This window comes from Condylura cristata, unplaced genomic scaffold (assembly GCF_000260355.1).
Source record: "Condylura cristata isolate star-nosed mole 26May11 unplaced genomic scaffold, ConCri1.0 scaffold00009, whole genome shotgun sequence".
In the NCBI taxonomy this organism is placed as follows: Eukaryota; Metazoa; Chordata; class Mammalia; order Eulipotyphla; family Talpidae; genus Condylura; species Condylura cristata.
This window is the reverse complement of record NW_004567110.1, coordinates 35,382,050-35,389,319: the sequence shown is the minus strand read 5'-3', so window position 1 is coordinate 35,389,319 and position 7,270 is coordinate 35,382,050. Positions and strand designations below refer to the sequence as shown.

Here is a 7,270-nt window from a genome sequence, read left to right as displayed (position 1 = left end):
TTTTTTTTTTTGGTATATTATTAAATACTATATTCTTTTAGTTGGAAGCTTTTGCTCATACGCTTAGAAAGTTATTTTGAGATAAACATTTTAGTCACAGACATGTAGTATTAAAGGTATGATTTATGATTTAATTAGAGGTATCTTATTTATTTCCTAGGATTAGCTCAATTAGTCAAGTGTATCCACCTCTAATATTTACACCCCAAGCAGACAGATCTTTTCAAGGTGATTCCATCTGAATGATTTGATGCAAGAAATATCTAACAAGCTCCATACTTACAAAGTCTGTTATTTACAAGTTTAAGCAATCAGGCAGAATTTGACATAAAACCATAGAAAATGTTTAATATGAAAATAGAAATTCTTCCTCTGTCATTCAAATGTGACATGGAACTCCCCCCCCCCAATTTTGTTATGAAAACTTTTAAACAGAAAAACTGACTTTTATAGTGAACACTGATTATATCCATTATCTAGATTTTACATTCACATTTTATACTAACTTTGTCATAAGTCCTCCATTTTTCCATCCATAAGTCCATTTTATTTTTTTGTATGCATTTTAAAGTAATTTAGAGATCTAAGATATTATCTCCTAAAAATAGTACTTTAGAACCTTCCCTGGTGGTGCAATGGGTTAAAAGCACAGCACTAGCAAGCTAACCTTAGCTGTTTCAGCATAGATCTCTGGCCAGAGAGGTGATCCACATGGTGCAGCAGAACTCACCTGTTTTGCTCTCTGCTCCCCTCAGCAGTATACTTTGTCAATCAGCCTGTTCTGCTCCCCACTCTGTCTCTGATGAAGCCTCTCACTGCCCTTGCACCTTTGACCTATGCCCCAGTTCTGTGTGCATAAATAAATAAATCTTTAAAAACATACCACTTCAGGTGGCACAGGGGTGATTTGGTGATGGGAAATCCGCGGGGATTACAATCGAGATGGAAAAAAAATTGTGCAAAATGATGTAAAAGTAAACTTTGTAATAAAAAAATGCACCAAAAAACCCCAAAAAACAAAAAACATACCACTTCAGAATATCTATATTAACTAGAGTTCAATGTTTCCATGGAGTTATTTTTTAATATTTGATCATACAATAAACCTACATTTCTTTTGTGTACCATTTAATAAATTTTGACAAAAGCATATACCTTAGTAACCTAAACACCTAAGACAGAATATTTCCATCACTCTGGAAAATTTTTCTCAATTATTTTTGAGACTTTCTTTACCCCAAATGGAAACCACTGCTCTAATTTTTCTGTCAAGGATGAGCTTTTGAAATTCATATAAATGAGCCACATATTACTATAATTGACAAAAAAATTTGAAAACTTTTTTATTGAGGTAATTGGTTTATAACACTATGTATAATTGAGAAGTATAGGTTCACACCTCTTCAAATGTTATGTTACGACATTATGTCCACCACCAAAGCACCCATAATCCTCAAACATATTCCGCTGTGTACTCTCACCACCCTAACTCCTCTTTTTGCAAGACTGCTCTGTCAAGAAAAAGTTTCACAGTCAGATTTCTTGGGTTTTATTGATTTAGTTTTTCTATTCTGTTGCTTTGTTTCTGTATATTCCACATAGGAGTGAAATCATCGGCTATTTGTCTTCATCCTTCTGACTTTTTTCACTCAGCATAATCCCCTCCAGTTCTATCCACGTTGTTGTGAATGGCAAGAGTTCATCATTTTAACCTCTTTCCCAGCTCCTGTAGGTCAAGCATTATGATCTTGTTGCTTCTATGAGAGGTGGTGGGAGAAGTCCTGGGCGGGGATCCATTCACTGGTGGGAATGTGCTGACCTACTGTAGCAATACTGATATCCCTCTTCCTTAGTGTTCTGGAACTGAATCTTTGCAGTCTGTAACTTTTGGTGCATTTTACCAGGTCAGTACCAGTACCAAGGAGTGGAAGAGGGAAACAGAGCCCAGTGCAATGTGCTTGTTCTTTTCACTTGGGGAGCCAACCCATTGGGAGCATTCCAGCTCCTCCATATGGTTTTCCTTGCCTCCACACTGCTCAGCTCTTCCCTGTCCAGGGCTGCAGACAGGGGGCTGTGCCATAGTTCACAATTTGTATATAGCTTCTCTGCACAAGGTCATAACCTCCAGGCATGTCCCATCCACCTCTGGGTTAAGGAAGTATGAATTTTCTCAGGCTCTCTTCTGTCTGTCCTGGTGCTCTCATATGTTCAAGAGGTGTTCCAGTTTTGACATCATTTTGGACTCTCGGTTTAGTGTTCTGGGGAGCTTTCAGATCATCTTTCTGGGAGCAAAACAAGCCACTTTTTTTTTTAAAGATGTATTTATGCATACAGAACTGGGGTACAGGTCAGAGGAGCAGGGGTAGTGAGAAGATATACCAGAGACAGAATGAGGAGCAGAACAGGCAGATGGATGAAGTACACTTCTTGGGGGGAGCAGCGGGGTGAGACAGGAGAAGTCTACAGAGCATGTGGATCACCTCTCTCTCCAGGGATCAAAGTCGTGTTGAAGTGGCTTTGGCTAGCTTAGTACTGCTGTGCTTTAACCCTTTGCGCCACCAGGGAGGGCCCAACTATCCACTTTTAACGACACCTTGATTCCCAAAACCAGTATTTACATTTTTGTGTAAGACATCATTCATTCAGCATTAAGTTTTTGAGATATTCATCTTGTGGAATGTATCAGTAGTTTATTGCATTTTATCGTTATTGGTATCTATTGCATGAAAATAGCTGTTTGCTTATTCTATGATAAACACTTTGACTATCTCAAGATTTTGGTTATTATGAATAGACATCTGAAGAGTATACTTATTAACACTATATACATAGTGTATATATATATACATAGTGCATATATAATATATATATTTTCATATTTTCAAATATCTGGACTTAGGGTTTTTGTTTGTAAATAGGTATATGTTTAATTGGCAAAGAAATTGTCATATCTTTGCCTAAAGTAATTGTACCATTTTGCATTTCCTCCAGCAATATTTGAGAGTTTTAGTTGCTCTATATTTTTTATCACTTGGGATTGTCAATCTTTTTAATTTTAGTTATTGCGGTAGATATATAATGGAACATATGACTTTTAAAAGCATTCATTCTATATTTCATGCATAGATATTCTAGATTTCTGTAAATTTATCACTGGAAGCATGAAAGATGGGGGATACCTTTAAAAGATAGGGTTTACGGGTCCCTCCCTGGTGGTGTAGTAGGTTAAAGTGCAGCACTTAGAGGCTAAAGCCACTTCAGCATGAGTTCGATCCCCACCCCGGAGGTGAGCCACATGGTGTGGCAGACTTCTCCTGACCTGCCCGCTGCTCCCCTCAGCAGTGTTCTTCAGTTCTACCTATTTTCTCCCCACTCTGTGTCTGGTGAATCTTTTCACCACCCCTCTACCCTGCACCTCTGGCCTGTACCCCTCCTCTGTGTGCACAAATAAATCTTTAAAAAAATAAAAGATAGGCTTTATGACAATAGGTATTATGAACACAGCACATAACAAGAGCTTAATGCTTGCTGAGTGACATGAATGAACAGATTAATGGTTATGCATACTTAGATTTACTGACAAGACTCTCTATGAGCACATCTGTGAAACCACTTCTAGACTCTTCCCTATTGTGGTGCCAGTTGCTTTTCATTTACTGATGCACTAGGCTTTTTGTTGCTCTGCTGTGTAATTTTTTTTAAAAAGATGTATTTATTTATGCATACAGAACTGGGGTATAGGCCAGAGGTTCAGGGGCAGTGAGAGGATTCACCAGAGACAGAGTGGGGAGCAAAACAGGCAGATCAATGAAATATACTGCTTAAGGGAGCAGTGGGTGGGCAAGGAGAGGTCTGCCACACCATGTGGATCACCTCCAAGGCCGGGGATTGGACTTGTGCTGAAGCGGTTTTAGCTTCTTAGTGCTGTGCTTTAACCTGCTGCGCTCCCAGGGAGGGCCCTTTGCTATGTAATTGGAACATCCAAAGTCTATCTACTCCATCGTGGAAAGACCAGAGACTGTGAAGCCAGAGTAAACACTTTCATCTAATTAGGTCTTATCTTTGTGTGAAGTGGGTAATTGATCCTAAAAGTCTTTAGCACTGAGATATAATAACTTCTGATTCCTTCTCTATCCCATCCAAAGTACAATTTCCATGACAGTCTTGCCAACATTTTTACTGTTTCCTTTGAGGAGCTATTTATTAAGCCTTAGGGCTACAAGTCTGCTAAAGGTTTGCACTGATTGGGAAAGTTTTTACATCAGAAAATAAGTAAATTTGGGTATATATGGAAAAGGTACATTGGGAAGAGTTCTGGGAGCCCAATAACCTTAACTACTATTTTCTTTATAAGTTAAGCCTTTTCCTTTGTTAAATTTCACTGTCAAATGAAGGATGCCATCTACTTAATATAAGTGAAAATGACTTCCTGTCCTCTATTGAGATGAATAGACATTGCTATTCTGGTGAGGATTAATGGAATAGTAATAAACTTGACTCTTATTTTAAACATTCACAATGCTGCACTTGTGCCCGACAATTTTCTACATACTTCTAGCCAGGGCAAAGTTTACAAATCCAATGGCTTCATAAGTAACCTTCAATTTATAGGTCATCAGAAAGCACCACAAAGGTTAAATGAGAAATACTTTAAGCCTATAAGGTTGAAGGGTAATATTAAGTAATAGAAGGGGCAGGTAATATTTAAAAGCTCTGGGGAAGATGCAAGTATATTAATAACTGCCATATACCAATTATCTTAAAAATATGTAAAAATGCTGCCTTTCAAAAGACTTTCTTTATAAAGATGGTAACCTATGTCCCTGACTGTTGGTAACTGGATTATTAAAGTTTTACTTTTAGGCTTGTAGAGTGGTGCTGATGGGATAATGCTCATCTTTATCATCAGAGAATGCAGGAAATATAGTCAGTGGTGAGAAGTGCATTGAAGTTTGCTTTTGGGCCTAGGAATGATGATATATTGTGTAATCTTTCCATGAGTAACTAAAAAGAATGGGTGGTTTATAATTGCTTGGTGCAAGGTTCTAGTTGTATCCTTTAAATTAAGCTTGTTAATTGGGTTTCCAAACCTTTTATATCTTTCCTAATGGCTTTTGGCTGCTTGATCAATCGATAATGATGCTTGACATTGTACATATTGATGGTGTATTTGCCAATATCTCCTCCTCCCATTAATTTTTGCCTTATGAATTTTGTTAATTATTATAATTATTTTATTAGCTAAATGCAAATGTAGAATTGATATATCTTTATGGCTAATTAAAATTTTACAATTATATTGTGACCTTCCTTTTCCCTGGAATGAATTTTACTTTAATGCTTATTTTGCCTAATATTAATTAACTCTCTTTTAATGGGTGAATTCAATCATGTTAATTTTTTGTGCCATGTGGGAAGTGACCCATATGGCACAGCAGACCTTTCCTGTCTCACTTGCTGTTCCCCTCAGCAGTGCACTTCTTTGATCTGCCTGTTCTGCTCCCCTCTCTGTCTCTGGTGAATCCTCTCACTGTCCCTGTCCCCCAGTTCTGTATGCATAAATAAATAAATCTTTAAAAATAATAAGATATTATAGATTTACCATTGGTTTACAACACCATATAAATTTTTGGAGAACAGCTTCCCATCTTGCTCTGTGTCTGTGCCTCAGACACCCACCAATGACATTGTAGTGCTACTCACATTATCAGTTGACCTACTCTACCTATTATTTTGAATCCCTTTTTTTCCCCTCTGGTAACCACCATATTTTTCAGAGCCTAAGTTACTTTTGGTTGCACAACTTCCTTTCTCTTTTTTTGTGCTTTTTAACTGATTAAGAAGTTCCTATTTCTGTTCATTAGTGGTTATCTGACCTCTCCATCCAGCTTTCGTATATACTTTTCTTTAGCCTTTGGAGATTCTTCTTATTTTCCACAGATATCAGCAATAATTGAAAACTGTTGTAATTTATCTGGCAATGTACCTTGTAACGAGTAATTACAAGTAATTTTACAACAAAAATTACAAGTAATTTATCTTGTATTTTAGAGAGGGGGTACTTTGGAAATCTGGTCTGCACTGCAGCTGAATTAGAAGCATAAACTATTAGTACACTTTATGTTTATTATGGATAGAAGCTGATTTTTTTTTTTTGTGTAATACAGACCTGGTCATTCTTTTCTTTTTTCCTTACTCCCTTCCACTTTTTCTTCCTGCCTTCTTTAAATAACCATTTAAATAAGCAAAGATAGTGTGTCCATTATATACATAATCATGTTCTTGGCACTGAAAAACAAGATCTAGTTCCAAGATTACTGCAAAGAGGTATTCAGATATGAAAAGAGAAACAGCTCCGCCTTTTTGGAAGTCATTCTGAAGCAATCCTGCATTATTAATTTATAAAAATGGTTATCAGATTCAAGCATCTAATGACACAAGACTGCACATTCATGTTTAAGTTATATTTAAATAGTTGACATCTTCCTCAGTTTTCTATATAAATTGGTTACTTACATTAAACTAAATGTATACTTAAGGCAATCTGCATTCTGAAGAGAATTACTTTGAGATTTGGCTATAAAGTTTACAGAATTAGATTTCACATGTTTAATGTGCATTTGTGTATGAGATGGTGTATGTATATATTTTCCCAATCAGTAAGAACTGTGACCTAAAATTTTAAAAATCACCTCTGGTTGAAAGTTCAGAAGTGGTGTTATAATCCCTTATCACACTCTACTCCTTTTGTAAGCCATCTTCATTCTCTGTTCTGTCCTATAATCACCTTCTTTCCCAAAGCTGCTAAGATTTGTCCTTCAAAGTAATGTTAGGTCCTGCCGTTTTCCACCAAGGACATTGCCTTATAACATGCCTATTATGAATTCAATGGAGCAGAAAGTTAGTGCATTTATTTATGCTACATTCTTGTATCCACCAAAAAGAAATTTCATGTTTAATAATTAGTTACCATTGTCGAATCCTCATTCTATTTCACTTAATTTTTCAAATCTTTTTTTCTTTGGATATTTTCCATATCAAATTGTCAAATTGAAGTTATGATTCTCATTATTCTGTGTTTAATTGAGTTAGTTGTTATAGCTGGCTCACAAACCCATAAAACTCTTCAGTGGTAAACTAATTAGCCACTGCACCTGCCCTCCAAATAATTAACATTGTTTATTACTAACAATCGATAATCGAGTTTTAAAAAGTTACCTTAGTGCTCAGTTGTTTAAAGCAGAGGCTTAAACCTTTTTTTTTTTTTTTT

The 7,270-nt window shown here is 36.3% G+C and overlaps 1 protein-coding gene across 1 annotated transcript in view; it reads right to left on the bottom strand.

The window, feature by feature from the left end:
- The window catches only part of CNGB3 (cyclic nucleotide gated channel beta 3), a 101,530-nt gene that overhangs the window by 39,470 nt on the left and 54,790 nt on the right, over nucleotides 1-7,270 (bottom strand). The gene's annotated exons all lie outside the window — the stretch shown is intronic.